Raw genomic sequence first — 17,858 nt, 5'->3', positions numbered from 1 at the left:
AAGATAGGAGTTTTCATTTTACAGGGCATAATACCAGTGATAGGTTCTGAAATATAAAGCAGACCTCTCATTACTTTTCGAAAAGCAAGATCAATGAGACAGGATCTTGTGATTAATATTCTTGGGACTCAGCAGCAAGAGTCATGGTTGAGTGGAAGTAGACGATTTAGAAAATGCCATAAGTGCAAAGATTGCATTTATGGAGTTAACACCACAGAATTTTCAGAAAAAACGTGGAAGATCACAAAACCACTGAACTGTAGGAGTGAGTTTGCCATCTATGCTTTAAGAAGCACTTGCATGAAACTCTATATAGGTAGCACCATTTTAAGAGTGCATCAATGCTTCTTACAGTATGTCAGAGCCATCAAGAAACACAGATCAAACCTATCTGGTGGCCAGACATTTTGAAGCTGTACATGCAAATAAGATAGAGGATCTAGAAAATGTTGTACTGGTTCAGGTGCCAAGTAGACTGATGGGTGGAAACAGAGAAAAATACCTGAGGCAGCTTGAATCTAGATACATATTGAGGTTCAATTCCAAGTGTCCTAATGGCCTTAACACTGAGGAATAGTTACTAATAAATGATCAAATAATTACTAATCAATTATTACTTAATTAGCATCCCACGCTTCCTGTAAAAAAAACGATGGTAGACTCAGGCATGCACCCTAGCAGTAGCGCGCTTAGGAGTGTGCCTGGCAACTAAAAGCTGCACCAGCGCTAGGGAAAGGGGACATAAATATATTGAAAAGAAAGATTTGGGGCAGTCAAAATAGGATTCTGCAAACAGGCTATAAAACTCTGGGGTGACCTTACAGAAAGGACACATTTCCAACAGTGTTCTATATCACATTAGTTGAGTGTGTCATCAGGGCTATGTTGTGATCATCGGGATCATCCAAAGTGTTACCTCCTTCTAAATGAAAATGAATACTGCCCACTGAACACAAACTATGAGGGGCTGACTGAGGTCATACTGGATCTGTATTCGAGGGCTGCACACATTTTCACCTGTATAACTTTGCACCGACTGCCTATTAATTCTCAATAAAACTTTGGCCTAGTCCCTATGGCTGCAGTCCCTTGCTTTCATATATATTATTGAGGAGTGCTGTGCATGTAGAATTTGTGGTTCATGGGTGGATTGACATATGGTGGGACCCTTAAAGAATGCAGAACATGAGCTTTTTGTTCATGGCTCATATATGCGCCATGAGGAAGGAGGATTGAGTGCTGCTTACACTGTGTGCACATTGCCTGGAATAGTCGAAGCATACTATTTATCAGGAGTCATGTATGCACAAGTAGCCGAATTGGTAGCTTTAATTAAAGCTTGTAAAATTGGGAAAAATTGGAGAGTAACCATTTACACTGACAGTCAGAATGGTTATGGGGTTGTGCATGACTTTGGCCAACTCTGGATGCAGAGGGATTTCATGGCTTCTTCAGGAACCCTTATTAAAAACGGAAATTTTGTAAAACAATTGATTGAAGCAATTCAGTTGCTGAAAGAAGTGGCTGTGGTCAAATGTGCTGCTCACCAGTCAGGAAATTAAAGGTGACAGCTGGTAATCGTTATGCTTACCAAGTTGCCCAACATTGTGCTAAGTACAAAATAGCAGTAAATAAGAAAATTGAAGCATGTGGAGTCAGCTGCCAATTTATGCTACTTGGGGGTGTAGGAACATGGGAAGAAGTGAGAGACTTACAATATGAAGCAGACATAAAAGTAAAGGAGCAGTGGGAGAACATAGGTTGTCAGAGAAGGGCTGATGATGATGTGTGGATTTACCTAGATGGAAGACCAGTGCTGCCAGACTGTATGCTTGCACCCATGGCTAGAATGTACCATGGAGACACTCATATAGGCAGAGATGCTATGACTAGACTTTTCAGACAAGATTGGTTCAATGCAAGGTTCAGGAATGTCACAGGGAGTCTTTGCCAGAGGTGCTTAACTTGTCAACAAATGAACACAGGCAGGAACACTGTAGTCTGCACAGGGAAAATTGGGAAAGCAGAGGGTCCATTTATAAGACTTCAAATAGATTTTGTTCAGTTACCTGTTTGTCGACGACTAAAATATGCACTTGTCATAGTTTGTCTATTTTCAAAGTGGGTGGAAGCAGACCCGACCAGAAGGAATAACAGCTTGACAGTGGCCAAACTCTTATTGAGGGAACTCATTCCTCGATTCTGTTTTCCAGTAACAATTGAATCAGATAGAGGGTCTCATTTTAATAATGAAATAATTGGATTAATTTTTGAAGCATTTAAAATTGAACAATAGATGCACTGTGCATATCGCCCAGAGGCTTCTGGAGTGGTAGAACAATTGAATGGCACAATCAAGTCAAGACTGAGAAAGGTGTGTGCATCCACCCCACTGGAGTGACCTGATGCTTTACCTCTTGTTCTGATGGGACTCAGAAGTATCCCAGATAAAAATACTGGTTGAGTCCCCATGAAATACTCATGGGAAGGGCTATGAGGCAAGCATGTATACCATGACACAAGCTGTTGAATATATCTGATGAATTGGTACTGGAGTATTGCAAAGAGTTGGCTGACCAAGTGTGTTCTATCTCTTACCAGGTTGGGGAAGACGCTGTTGCCAGGCAGCCGAACCAAGGGCATGATCTGAATCCAGGTGACTGGGTAGTTGTGAAAAATCACACATGAGAATCGTGCCTAGCACTAAGGTGGGAAAAGTCACATCTGGTTATATTGGTTACAACAGCTGTAAAATGTGCAGGCCTGCCTAATTGGATTCATTCAAGCATACAAAAAGAGTGCCAGCACCTGACGAAGTAGATCCCCAATTAATTCGAGCAGTTGAGGTGGCTGATGGTTGTGCAGCTGAAGGATCACGAATAACAGATCCTGAAGTAGCTGATCAAGAACAACCTAGCACTAGTCAGGATGACTGGATCCTAGTAGTGGACATACCTGAAGTAATTGTGAGAACAAGAAGTCAAACGTGATTAGAAAGACAGCATGAGAGTGAGGCAGAGTCAGGAATAAAAGAACGCGCTGAGATTACAGAAAATAAAGCTAAAATTGAACCTGAGCAGGACCAGATAAGGAAAGAACAATTTGCTGAGACAGAAGAAAATACAAGTAACATCCACGAGTCTGAGGAGGGACAGATAGACAACAGAGAAAATGCTCAGGCAGACGAAAATCAAGAAATGATAAGACCTGAGCAGGACCAGTTAGGAAAAGAAAAACAAGTTCAGGAAGAAGGACAAAGCCAGATCAAACAAAATACTGAACAGGGTCAGAATAGAAAAGAAGAATACATCCAGGCAGAAGCGGCTAAGGTAATAAGCCATAGACAAGGTCAGATAGAGAGTAATTCAGAAAACAGGAATAATCAAGTTGTGCCACCAATCAACGAAAACAAAAGAGCTCTTGAAGAAGTCGAAAGTACAGTGCAAGCTAAAAGAATCAGGAAAGGTGATACTTGGCCTAGTGTCATTAAAAGACTGAAATATCGCCTTAAGACAATGAATGAAGTACCTGATCAAGTAAATGAAGTAACCAGCCAATCAGGACCGTCAACAGAAAAGCCAATAAGGAGAAGTCCACGATTGCAAAGACTGAAAAATATATTTAAGGGTCCTGAATGAACATATGTAATTCTTGAAGATTTCACACATCTGGAAATAAATGGAGATAGTTATGAAGAATTAAATGTTGATCAAATTGATGAAGAAGTGAGACCAACTTGAAGAAAGACAAATCCCCAGGTTGTATTCTGTACAAAAGTTAAAAAGAGGGGAGAAATCTTCTTAGTCTAAAATGGCTGATAAACTGAATCAAAAGTGTGTAAAGAGATGCTGTAGAATGTGTATATGTAGCATATTTTTATACTTATAGTATGGTTAGTACTGACAATAGCTATTTCCTATCTAATGACTGCAAACAAACATAATGACACTAATACACATGGAAAAGTAGCTAACATTAAGCAAGACAGAGTAGGTTTAGAAGCACCAGATGAGAGATTTACCTCACATGGTGAATAAAAATGATACAGATATGAATGTTTTTGCTAACCTGTTAGTACACTATGTAGAAACATTGGAAATTAGCGATTGTTATTTATGTATAAAATTACAAACAGAAATAGAAAGGGTATGCAGTTCCTCGGGGGGTCACCACAAAGGTGAGTACAGAGAGGTAAGAAGTGTTCAATTCTATTTGGGACACCGTACCCTTCATGTGAAAAAGGCTGAGGGGGAATTCCTCCTTTCAGAACTAGGGCCCTCACACACCCAGCCAGCTAGGTGTCATGCTTCATCATCGGGTCTGCTCCCTGTCGGGTCGGTGCTGCAATACCCGACAGGCACCCAATGATGGGGCTATTTGGCGGAGATCTTTTGTTCCTTGCCGTTTGCTGATGTGTAAGTGAGGGGCCTACCCTAGTGTAGATGTAGTGTAATGAAGGTGCGATTTAAAACAAGTGAGGTAGTCCAAAAAGTTACTTTAATAAGATGGCTCCTACCTGATTAAAATAAAACTAGAGTGGCGACTTTTATTTAAAACTATTAGTTCAAGATTATAGCGCTCTGCTCTACAACGGTCAACATGTATCTTGCCTAAGTGTCTAAAAGATCAGACGGCAATTCATCAGGACCAACGTGCAAACTATCTAAATATAGTACCAGTGACTGGCACAATCTACCTACCAAGTTTATTTTTAAGGAAAGTACCTAAACATGGTTGAGGGTAATCTAAGAAAAAAAGAAAAGAAAAGTCACCATGATCAATTGTATATGGTTACTGTGCATCCTTGATAACACTGTAGCTCTCTGTAGAATCTACAAAAGTGACCCAATGTGCTTGCACAGGTGACTTACAACAACACTGGTGGGAAACAGCCTTTACAACTCAACTTTTACAACGCACTATCATTACAACAAAACTTTTACAACGCAACATCCATTACATCGCATGCCATTACAACGCAACCATTACAAAGCATGATACTACAACGCATACCACTACAACGCATGTCATTACAACACAGTCATTACAACGCATACCATTACAACGCATAACATCACAACACATAGTACCCTTACACTATCCAACACTTACCATACTGTTGCACCTCCTGGAGTTAGAATAGTAATTTTTACCCCTACACTATCCAACACTAACCCTACTGTTGCACCCCCTGGAGTTAGAATAGTAATTTTTACCCCTACACTATCCAATACTTACCATACATGCACTGTAATGGTATGCGTTGTAATGGTATGCGTTGTAAAGGAAGTATGCATTGTAATGGAATGCGTTGTAAAGGTAGTTTTTAAAAATTTGTTGTAATGGCATGCGTTGTAATGGATGTTGCATTGTAAAAAATGCGTAGTAAAGGTATGCGTTGTAAAAGTATGCGTTGTAATGTCATACATCCACATTGGTTGTGGGGTAGTGGAAGGCAGCACAAGTGGTGACACATACATAAAATGTTAAAAACAGTCCTCAATATTACACAATGCAGTAATTTTTAAAAACAGTAATTTCTCGGTATTAGAGTGGGGGTATTAGAGTGTAATGTTGATGAACTCAATTTAAAAATCCTATGTGTACGCCTCAACAGTACCGGCGGGGCTATGACACATCAAGGATTATTATCCTAAATAGAAAGTATCACGAGGTTTGTAGGGTTACCGAACCCAATATTTGAAAGATTTTCCAGCCATCGATTAGCAGCTGGATACCGGTAGGGCCCCGGTGCAAATGGAAACCCCCAATGCACTGCCGTACTTATTACTAGCAGCAACCCAATAGCCAAGGAATCATTGGAGGAGAGAGAACAAGCAGAAACCGCCACGTCGTTGCTGCCCGGGTAGCGGCGTGTGAAAGAATGGCCATGCCGGTTCCGCACCCCAAGTCCTTACCAACATGAGGAAGTGTCTGCTGAAAGAAATAATAAAGTTGCATACATTGTCGGCGTCTAAAATGCTGCCGCGTGGCCCTTGTAGACTCACCAGTAATTCCCGACATCTGAAAGTTACAATATTATTATTCTAACATAGATGTGATTTTTCCTGAAGTTCCTCTGCTGAAAAGCATGAATCCTGTCCTTAGTAGTAGAGATTCACAGTTCATGGCTGAATATTTTCTAATTATGAAAACAATAGATATTGCTGAAGCACCTAAGCACAAACTAACATGTAAGTTACATGAAGAAGAAATATATATTTTTGAATTTAGTTGAGAAAAGGAGACAGGATTTCCATAGAAGGGCTTCTGAACCGAAACCTCAGATATCACGTGGGCTGAGAAAGAAGACATAATTGCATCTGGCAAGACTAATGCTGCTATGTTCCTGGACCTCGAATAGAAAGGGAAAATCTGTCTCCATAGATTAAAGATAGAGTATAACAATATATTTATTGGTTCCAGTGAATGTGAACACAATTTCTTAGTAATTGGGGAATGGGGACTAAAAGGTGGAAAAGATTCAGTATTTCCTGGAGTTCAATATGTTTGTGGAAACAAAGCTTACTTTAAGCTGCCGGACCATTGGTATGGGAGTTGCTGTTTCAGAATAGTATTCCCTAAAGTATATCATGTAACAAAAGATTCACTGGAAGCAATGAAGAAAACAACGGACTAACACGCCAGAAAAGAGCTTGTTTTTCTGAAATTGTAGGAGATATATTTAGTGCATTGATACCTTCAGTGGGCGTAATTATGAATACACAAAGAATTTGTAAAATATCTACAGTGGTGGATCGTTTATTGACTGACCCTACTGGAGGATTTTTATTGATCAATACTGAACTGGTTGAGGTCAGCTCTATGGTTTTGCAAAATCAACGTGCCCTTGATATATTATTGGCAAAAGTGGGCGGAGTCTGTAAAACCTTGAAGGTGCAACATTGTTGCACCTACATACCTGGCAAAAGTGTTGAAATTGGGAAGTATGTCAAAAATATCACAAATTTGGCAGAAGATTTGAACCCACTGGAACTTGACAGTGTATGGAAGAAACTAAAAAATAGAAAGTCTTCTATAGGAAGTTGTTTTTCTAATGTAGGGAGAAGTATTATAGGTCAAATACTGATGCCAATAATGGGAAAAACTTTATCAGCCTTTACAATAATGGTTTGGTGCAATGCTGCAGAAAAAGAAAATGGTATGGAGTGATGAAAAAGGAAGGAAAAGAAAATATGAAGAAATTCAGCTGGAAGAAATAAAGGGTTATATTTACAAAAGAATGAAGGGTTTCCGAAAGAGAAAGAAAGAGAAATTCCAATGGAATTGAAGCACTTGAAATGGGAAATTGCTAAAGTTGGCATCTGGTTTAGTAATTAGTGATCGCGTAGAATGCCATCAAAGAGGAGATTTATGGAGCAAGGTCGCCTGTACTCGGGTGTCGATGCGTGGAGGAACGAGGAATCGGGAGTGATTAACAAGTAACGGGGAGGCGGCGGTGTGATTGATTACGAAGGAGACGTGGAAATAACTGATGTTGTGCAAACTATTCAGAAAAGGGGGTGGTGATGAACAGAGTGTCTGAATTAAGCAGACCACTCTTACCCAGTCCAAAGATCAGGGCTTGATCCATCACCGTTATTTAGCTCACTGCCCCATCCCAGCTCAGAACCTGGCTATATGCAAATTAGTCTGTCCCTGGCCCAGTGCATCATGGGAACAGGGCAGACCAAACTACCAAGCCAATTCTTCACCAGAAAGGATACAAGCTACCGGGGACCGGTTTCTGGCATTTCAGCCTCGTCGGCCCGGCTTGCTTGAATCCTGATGGAGCAGTGAGCAAGGGACTCATGTCTGAGTACACCCTGCCACACCTATAGTGGCCAAAAACGATTCAGAATCATTTTGTCCACCATAAGCGTGGAAGGGTATACTCAGATGTGAGTCCCTTGCTCATTGCACCATCAGGATTCAAGCAAGCCGGGCCGACGACGCCTGAAATGGCAGAAACCGGTCCCCGGAAGCTTGTTTCCTTCCCAGTATAAGAATTGGCTTGGTAGTTTGGTTTGCCCTGTTCCCATCATGCATTGGGACAGGAACAGACTAATTTGCATATAGCCAAGTTCTGAGCTGGGATGGTGCAGTGAGCTAAAAAACGGTGATGGATCAAGCCCTGATCTTTGGACTGGGTAAGAGTGGTCTGCTTAATTCAGGCACTCTGTTCATCACCACCCCCTTTTCTGAATCATTTTGTCCACCATAAGCGTGGAAGGGTATACTCAGATGTGAGTCCCTTGCTCATTGCACCATCAGGATTCAATCAAGCCGGGCCGACGACGCCTGAAATGGCAGAAACCGGTCCCCGGAAGCTTGTTTCCTTCCCAGTATAAGAATTGGCTTGGTAGTTTGGTTTGCCCTGTTCCCATCATGCACTGGGACAGGAACAGACTAATTTGCATATAGCCAAGTTCTGAGCTAGGATGGTGCAGTGAGTTAAAAAACGTGATGGATCAAGCCCTGATCTTTGGACTGGGTAATAGTGGTCTGCTTAATTCAGGCACTCTGTTCATCACCACCCCCTTTTCTGAATCATTGTGCAAACTAAGCAGAATATTTGGCAACTGATTATCTGAAAGAGCTATTTAGGATCACACCACACCAAAGCTTTATTTCGGAAGATTGGGACAATAGAGAATGTAGCGTGTACCTTGAGTCATAAAGAGGAAGAAAAGGAACATAACTTGCTGATCTACCATTAATGAAAACGCCATTCGCCTGCTGCTGCCCTGCTTTGCCACCCTTCAACAGTCTGTGGGACTGCAACGCACCTGGTTACTCTGTAGTGCTGGGGGCCCGCCACTTTATTTCCCAGAGTCCCCGGCGGCGCCGAAGACCAACGTCACCAACCAGCGCCAGGAGGCGCTTTAAATTCAGCGTAGGGCTCCTGCAGCGCTGGTGCCTTGGTGGTACTAACGGCGTTCGCCTGCTGCTGCTCTGCTTTGCCACACTTCAACAGTCCGTGGGACTGCAACGCACCTGGTTACTCTGTAGTGCTGGTGGCCTGGGACTTCATTTACCAGAGTCCCCTGCGGCGCTGAAGACCAGCATCACCAACCAGCACCAGGAGGCGCTTTAAATTCAGCGGAGGACTCCCACAGCACGGGTCCCTTGGTGGTACTAACACCGTTCGCCTGGTGGTGCCCTACTTTGCAACACTTCAACAGTCCGTGGGACTGCAACGCACCTGGTTACTCTGTATTGCGGGGGGCCGGGGACTTCATTTCCCAGAGTCCCCGGCGGCGCCGAAGACCAGCGTCACCAACCAGCGCCAGGAGGCGCTTTAAATTCAGCGAAGGGCTCCCGCAGCGTGGGACGCGTGCGGGCGCTGCCCGGGCAAAGCCCGGGCCAAGGGCAGGCCCGTCAGAGGCCGGGCCGGGCCGGGCTGGGCCTGTGTCACAGCATTTGGTGAGTCAGCTACAAACTGTGGGACCATCTTCCTTTTGCATTTACTGTATTTTAGGAGGAATTTCCTATCTTTTAGATCATATTCCTGTGAGATATCGAATATTGGATTTCGAACTTTTTTAAAAAAAATAACACGTATATTGAGCCTCCTATTCTGAATTGAATAAGTGTATAATTGTAAACATTGGGCAAGACTAGGACTGCTTTGTTTTTAATGAATACCTCTTCTTTTGTAAGCGATAAACTGTGAACCAATAACTAACATGGGGAAACGCAAGAACTTGTCAGACCAAAAGAAAAAACCTGTTACCTCAGGGGAGCGTTCATACCAGTCCTTACTAAATTATTTAACTGGTGCGGTAGGTGCAATAGAAAGACAAATTAATACAGTTGAGGAGGCACTTAAACCTGGGGTGGATGAGTGCACTTTAACAAAAGTTAGCACAGAACCAGGGAGTGACAATAGAATTAATGTAGGTAATTCAGGTATTAACGGAAGTGTGGTGAACATTTCGGATCAATTAATTGATAGTGATACTGAACCTGATACTCTTCATCAACCTCCAAATAAGCGAGCGAGAAACCCAAGTAATTATTCAGGGTCTCCCGATATAGGTGGGGTAGATCACATTCTGGTTGAAACAACAACTATGAAAACCCGAAAAAGGGCTCAAAAAAAGATAAAGCCCGTTCCAGCTAACAAGCCGGATAATTGGTAAAAGGTAATAACTAGCACTACTTTGCGTACCCAGACAGAGGTGGAAAAGCTTAAAGTAAAGTTAGAACCATTGGACAAATTAATATTGGTAGCCTATTATCAAGGATCGGTGCAATGGAGACATTATTAATTAAATTCTTAGACATTGTGCAACCAACCTTAACTGATGGAGTAGAGCGGCCGGATCACACTATTTGTCAAACTACTGGACGGGGACCATCAGTCCCTAACCCTCGTTTAAAATCTATTCCCCCCATGACTTCCACTACCAATGCCCCTCTAATTTTGCCCTTAATAGCAGCTGAAAATAAGCCAGCTAATAATAAACCAACCGTTCAATCGAGGATGAAGTCACCCTTAGTCCCTGTTGTAGAAAATGGAAGAGAGTACACACAGCTGCTACACCTTATGTAGTGGTTTTGGTAAATGTACCCAAATCTAATGAGGCGGTGGGAGAAACTTGTGAGACCTTACGAAATAAGTCCTTGCAATGGTAGGGCCGCAGAACAGGGCTAACTGATGAACTGTTTAACGAATTTAAGATGGCACAGAGGGTAAATTGGCTTGGGAGAGGAACAAAGCACACTGAAGGGGACTGTGTTGTACTGACCTTTAAAACCCCAAATTTTGTGCTGGTGATTTTGAACATATTAGGGAGGACTTTTTCAGAAAATTCGCAGATTAGCGTTGTCCCCTTGGGATATTTTTATCCACCCCCAAATCGATATATACCAATGACAACATGGGGGGTTCCACAACTTCTTTTAGAAACCACTTTGGTATTCCAGTTCTTAATCGTTTTGATGGACTTTACGGACTTAAAGATGTAGATTGACTAAGGACAAGGGATCCTGTTGATAGTGCTAATATTACATCATCAGCTGCACCCCAGAGGATTGAGATTGTAACAGACAGACCTAATTGTTTAGATAAGGTGCAAAGTACACAATATGTGACATCTCTCATCGTCACCCACCCTGAAAGGGAGGAAGACTATCCAGTCCCTGTTGTTGGCACAAAGGATAATAGTAGTGCCAGCCAGGAACCGGATACTTTTGGTCAGCCACGTGGTAACATCGAAAATAACAGCTGCCAGATTATGTTTTGGAACGTGGCAGGCCTGAAAACGAAGGTGTCTAATAACCTGTGGGTGGATCTGGTAAACAATTATGGGATACTATGCATACAGGAAACTTGGGCTGTAGAACCCTTACATTTGTGTGGTTTTAAAACTTTACACACTCCAGCCATTAGACACGGTAGAGTGAAGGGTGGCGCTTGCACCTATGTCTCTAATCAGTTAAAAACTAGGAAATTAGAGATTATCACACTGTGAGGGTTAGCCTGGATAAGGCTTTCAGCCTGATTATTGTAAATGTTTATAATAATGCAGCTCCTGTGGTGATGGAGGATATGTTAAGAAATCTGGGAAGTAATATAAGAAGCTTATTAGCTGGGACAACTAAGGATGTTTTTGTTATTGGGGGGGTTTTAATTGCTTTTTATGTAATAGAGGGGAAACGGGGACTTGCGGGTTAAGGATGGATAAAGACTAAAATTTCCAGCACTTTGCTCATACTACGTGTGGGGACCTAATGAATGATATTATGTTTTCATACGACATGGAGTTTGTTAACAACCTATGCCAGCCGGAGGTTCTTTCTATCCAACCTTTAATGAGGCATTTTTTCTACTATTGATTACATATTATCATCTTGTGGATACTCCGCAGCTGTTAATAATTTTAATGTACTTGATACTGCCCTGAGTGATCATTTTCCCTTAAGCGTTGATATCTTATTATCGAATTTAGTCCCCAAAAGGAAATCCACTTCTAGGCATGCCGTGCATAGTATTGCTCTAAACAGACAAAACGGATATGCCTTGAAGTGGATGAAGGTGATCCCGGAGGATTTCCTACATAATTTGGTTAAGAACTGTGAGAACAATTTTAGTACCTGCTTAAATGAGCTCTCTACCGACCATGCCATTATTGAAAATTTCACAATCATCGCTGGATTTATTAAACAATGTCTATGGGAGGAAAACAAAAGTAAGGGTAAAAAAAAGAGGGCTGGTTTGATTCGGCCTGTACTAAGGCCTATTCCAATCTCAAATATGCACTAAACACTACTGATATGGACCAGAAATTAATTTGGGAACTAAGAAGGAACTATAAGAAGGCACTTAAGAAAAGGAAGGACGCATTGAAACAGGAAGCATGGAACTCCCTTCATGAGGCTTCCATGAGCCGGGTTACTGCTGCCTTCTGGAAAGCAGTTAACGCCCCTTTTTTTAGTGATAATACTAAAGCAAGAATGGAGATTGCCATATCAGAAGAGGAATGTAAATGTAAATGTATTTGAGCTTGTAAAGCGCACTTCTACCCGTCCGTAGGTTTCCTGGCACTGTATAACTCTGAGGAACCCGTCCTGGCTTTCCCTGTGGGATGGTCCCTGCTGGGAGCCCCCAAGGTGGAGCCAGGCATCCCCGGAATTGATGGGGCCGTTGTGGAGATTAGGCAAGCTAATGCCCAGAGTTGCCGAGTGGAACCCCTGATTAGAGTAAGCACCGGAGCGAGAATTATCGAGTCCGCTGACCCAAGTCCACGACGCTGCCGCGTCGGGAATTGAACCCTGGTCCCAGGCCGACTTCTGCTCCCGGGTCTGCCGCCTCTAACCAGTGAGCCACACTACTCCACGGAATGGGTAGCACATTTTGCACAGTTGAATAGTGATCTATCTCAAAAAGGCCCTGTATTAGAGGAGATGGCACGAGTAACTGAGACCCTACTCTTTCCCCAAAAAATAGACATGGGCTTCACACTAAATGAAGTTAGTAGAGCCATTTAAACCAGCAAGGGGGGAAAGGCACCAGTCCCGGATGGTGTTCCCGTAGACCTGTAAAGAAACAATGTGGCATTATGGGAACCCTTGCTCACGCAACTATTTAATGCTTGCTGCTCAAAGGGACTGTTAACATCATGGTATGATTCCATCATTGTCCCCATATTTAAAAAGGGAGATAGGGCAAGTCCCAAAAGCTATTGTCCGATATCCCTACTAGACTCTACTATCAAGATAATTGGACGTGTAATCCTAGATAGATTACAGCTATGGGCTGAGGAACAATCCATAATTAGTGACCTTCAATATGGATTCCGGAAGGGCCTCGGTACTGTAGATCAGGGTCTTAATTTGCATATCATTATAGACAAATATACTAAAGCTAAGGGAGGGACGCTGTTTTTAACTTTTAGTGATCACACTTCGGCGTTCGATTGTGTTACTCATTCTAAGCTCTGGACGATTATGGACAGGCTTGGAGTGCACGATCACATAGTTACCTTCCTTAGGCAACTCTATTCCGGGGCTAGAGCTAAGGTTAGATTTGGTAACAAAGGAGAGTACACTAGGGTGTTTTCCGTTGCAAGAGGGGTAAGGCAAGGCTGTGTACTTGCTCCCTTTCTGTTTACCCTTTACATCAATGACTTAGAAAAAACTCTGTTAAAGGAGTGCAGGGACCTGCCATTGGTAGCCACAAGACCCGGGCCCCGCACTTCTATACGCCGACGATGCGGTGTTAATGGCTCGTACCCCCATAGCTATGCAAAAGGCAGTAACTTCCTTCTCATTTTTTATGCCAAACCTGGACCTGACTATAAATTGTACAAAAACCTTCACTATGCATTGCGGCCCTGGGGCAAATAAAATGAAGAAATCAACCTACATTAATTCAAAGGCCCTGGAGAATGTCCCCACATTTCCCTATTTAGGGTTATTGTTCGATCAATCTGGCTCATGGGGAAATGCTATAAAAACTAGAAAGCAATTATTTGCCAAATACCTAATGGCTTTGACTAATGTTAGTAGGAAATTTGGCAGGAGGCCGCCTGGGGAATTGCTAAGTATATACAGGGCAACCTGTGTATCCATTGCAACGTATGGAGCAGGAATTTGGGGGTACTCTAATGTAACAACATTACAGATGGCAGAAAACACCTTCCTGAGATACCTCCTAGTGGTTCCATCCACTACCTCTACATTTATATGCCACGCCGAACTTGGCCTATCGTATCTAGAAGATATAATTAAAATCCAACCTGTCCTTCTGTGGCAAAGGGTTTGGACAACTGATGAGTGCATTTTTAACCGCTCTGTTTTAAAGCATGCAATGATTGCCGAAAAGGTAAACAAAATAAGATGGCTTTACTTTGTAAAAATATTTTTAACATCAATAGGCCACCAGGATTATTTTAGTGACCCTTCATTGTTGTGTCAGGTTCCCAGAAATGCAAAAACAACAATTGATGGACAGAATGCAGAACAATGTCATACATTCACCCCAGTACAGAGATCTGGGCCTAAATCCACTGTTTTTTTGCACTCCACACCACCCCAGTTCAGACATGGCCATATGCAAATCAGCCTTGACCCTGTGCCTCATGGGAACAGTCCAGCCCGAACTGCCAAGCCATGTCTTTCCTGGACCGGAATCAAGCATCCTAGGACCGGTTTCTGGGTATCAGCCGTCTTCAGCCAGGATAGCTTGACTCCAGTGGAGTGGAGAGCATGGGACTCACGTCTGTGCATACCCATCCCACTCGGGGTGACAAATGCAAAAACAACAATTGATGAACAGAATGCAGAACAATGTCATACATTCACCCGAGTACAGAGATCTGGGCCTAAATCCACCGTTTTTTGGCACTCCACACCACCCCAGTTCAGACATGGCCATATGCAAATCAGCCTTGACCCTGTGCCTCATGGGAACAGTCCAGCCCGAACTGCCAAGCCATGTCTTTCCTGGACCGGAATCAAGCATCCTAGGACCGGTTTCTGGCTATCAGCCGTCTTCAGCCAGGATAGCTTGACTCCAGTGGTGTGGAGAAAATGGGACTCACGTCTGAGCATACACATCCCACTCGGGGTGACAAATGCAAAAACAATAATTGATGGACAGAATGCAGAACAATGTCATACATTCACCCCAGTACAGATATCTGGGCCTAAATCCACCGTTTTTTTGCACTCCACACCACCCCAGTTCAGACATGGCCATATGCAAATCAGCCTTGACCCTGTGCCTCATGGGAACAGTCCAGCCCGAACTGCCAAGCCATGTCTTTCCTGGACCGGAATCAAGCATCCGTCCATCACCACCCCCTTTTGTACCGCTTTGGCCGCCATAAGTGTGGCAGGGTATGCTCAGACGTGAGTCCCTTGCTCACTTTGCCACTGGATTCAAGCAAGCCGGGCTGAAGACGGCTGTAATGCCAGAAACCGGTCCTCGGAAGCTTGTTTCCGGTCCAGGGAAGGCATGGTTTGGCAGTTCGGGCTGGACTGTTCCCATGAGGCACAGGGTCAGACTGATTTGCATATAGCCATGTCTGAACTGGGGTGGCAGAGTGGGCTAAAGAACGGTGATGGATTAAACCCAGATCTTTTGACTGGGTGTGAGTGTTTGATTGGTTCAGATGCTCCGTCCATCACCCCCCCCTTTTGTACAGGTTCCCAGAAAGGCCCTTAAAACTTGTTGTATGGAGCACTTGAATGATCTCAGAATAAGTAGGGAAATGACAAAAACAACTGTGGTGGCACATCATTTTATAGTGATTTCTGATAATATACAGCCCTTTGCTACACTTTCTATGATGGATTTTGAAAGGTTTCTACTTACCCGTTTTAGATTAAATATTTTGCATAGACTTTTAAGTTTCCCGAAGAAAAATGATTGGACTAGATCACTTCCTAAATGTCCATGCGACGATCAGTCAACTCAGCCATGTATTCATATTTTGTTTTTTTGTACATTTTATACAATACCTAGAAAAAGATGGATAGTCCCACTGTTAAAGGAGTTGGAATTAAGGCAATGTCGCCCAGCTTTTTTGGCTATCCAGAAATTGGACACTGTTTTTACTGTCGCCTCTTCCTCCGCCTTTTTAACAGCTGTTTTTAGATCTAGGAAAACCATTGTAATATGAAATCCAATTAGTGATCTCACTTTGAAATTTTTAATTGATGTACATTGGTTTTTACTATGTTTTGCCATTGTGTTTTATCAATTGTACTTTTATGGTTATTTTTTTCCTACAATAACCAAATAAAGTTTCTAATAATAATAATAATAATGGAGCAAGGTTTCGTACGTAAGATACATGCTCGGATGCAATCCTCTCAAATAACATGTAATATTGCAACCAACATGTTTGTGGATACTAATAATTGCACTACACTATATTTTACATCATCTAGGGGAAGTTTTCAATGTGCTTTACTAACAAGTAATCCAAGTGGCTTAATATGGCTGCCGAAAACGCGGGAATCTTCTGTGCATGCATCTACTGCATCTATGTAGTATGAAGTCTTTGGTGGGAAATCTTTGCAGCTGCGCAGTAGCATTCAAAATGGCTGCTTGAACCTCACAAGCTAAATGCACATGCTATGCTTAAACTAAACCTTGCATGTATTACTAAACTGTTAAAATAAATTAAGGGGATTAGAGTAGGAATAAGTGGTATACAATGCATTCATTTATTGTCGTATTCTGACATGTTTTTCTTTGACTTTGTTATTAGTTCGTCGTTGGGCCTGGAGGGTGACTGAAATCTCCATCTTGCTTGATTATGAGCAAGCGCACTGGACTCTGTCACACTCTGTGCTGTGACATTGAAACCCAGCCAAGGACATTTAACCAGAGAAGCACCTGGGAACACCACCTCTTGACCTGGAGAGGGGAAGGAGAAGAACTCAAAATTTGCATACAATGTATTGATCCTAATGTGAAATACGGGTGGGAAATAAACCTTGGGACAGTAATTAAGGGGAGGAAACATAGAAAAATAAGTTTAAGAAATTACATTACATTAGTTTGGTGTGATGACCTTTCCCCATCCCATTGTACAATCAGTAGTAGGAGATTCACGAAAATTAAAACATTGGTGAATTATATACATTGAGAATAGTAAAACTAAGGTAGGCTCAGTCAGTTAGATGTGACAGACCGATAGACCGTCAGACTTGTCACCGACCTGTCACTCACCCATCACTGCAGCAGAAGACGGCCATGGAGGTTAGAGACGCTGCTTGAGCACTCTGACAGAAGAATCGAGAAAGGAGAGAAGGAGAGAGAGGAGAGTCAGTGAGATCGCTGAGGGAGAAGAATCTGTCGATCCAGAAGGGGGAAGAATCGAGGAGAGTAGTACCAGAGAGGGGTGCAACGCTGGCATTGCACTTAGAAGAGGTCACCTGTCCTGTCCTGAACCTGTCCTGAACTGTTGGCTGCTGACTACTCTGGAGTCTTTTTCCCAGCTCCTTGGCCAGGGGTTGGTCCTCACACCATTCTAGGTAAATATAAATCTGTGTGGTATGTCCTTATACCGTTATACGTCATGAGATTTAACTAAGACTTTATGTTTTACTTTGATCATTTTCTCCTGAAAGTTGGTGATTGACATGTGTTGGTATTTGACTCACAAATCTTTTGCACAGATAAAGCTTTTAAAACTCTCTCTCGAGTCTGTGGTCATTCAAATTAATAAAGGTAAATGTCATTTCTACCTATTCTGCTAACAACCTGATCTATTGACCAAAGGAAATCGAGAACTAAGGTGATAAGGTTTGGTAAGAAATGGTGTAAAGGTAAATGTTATCCCAAGGTAAATATAAGTCCTGAATCCTGATCACCAGCTGTGATAATCAGCTTATCT

Source organism: Lissotriton helveticus, chromosome 4_1, assembly GCF_964261635.1.
Source record: "Lissotriton helveticus chromosome 4_1, aLisHel1.1, whole genome shotgun sequence".
Lineage (NCBI taxonomy): Eukaryota > Metazoa > Chordata > Amphibia > Caudata > Salamandridae > Lissotriton > Lissotriton helveticus.
This window is presented reverse-complemented; position numbering follows the sequence as displayed.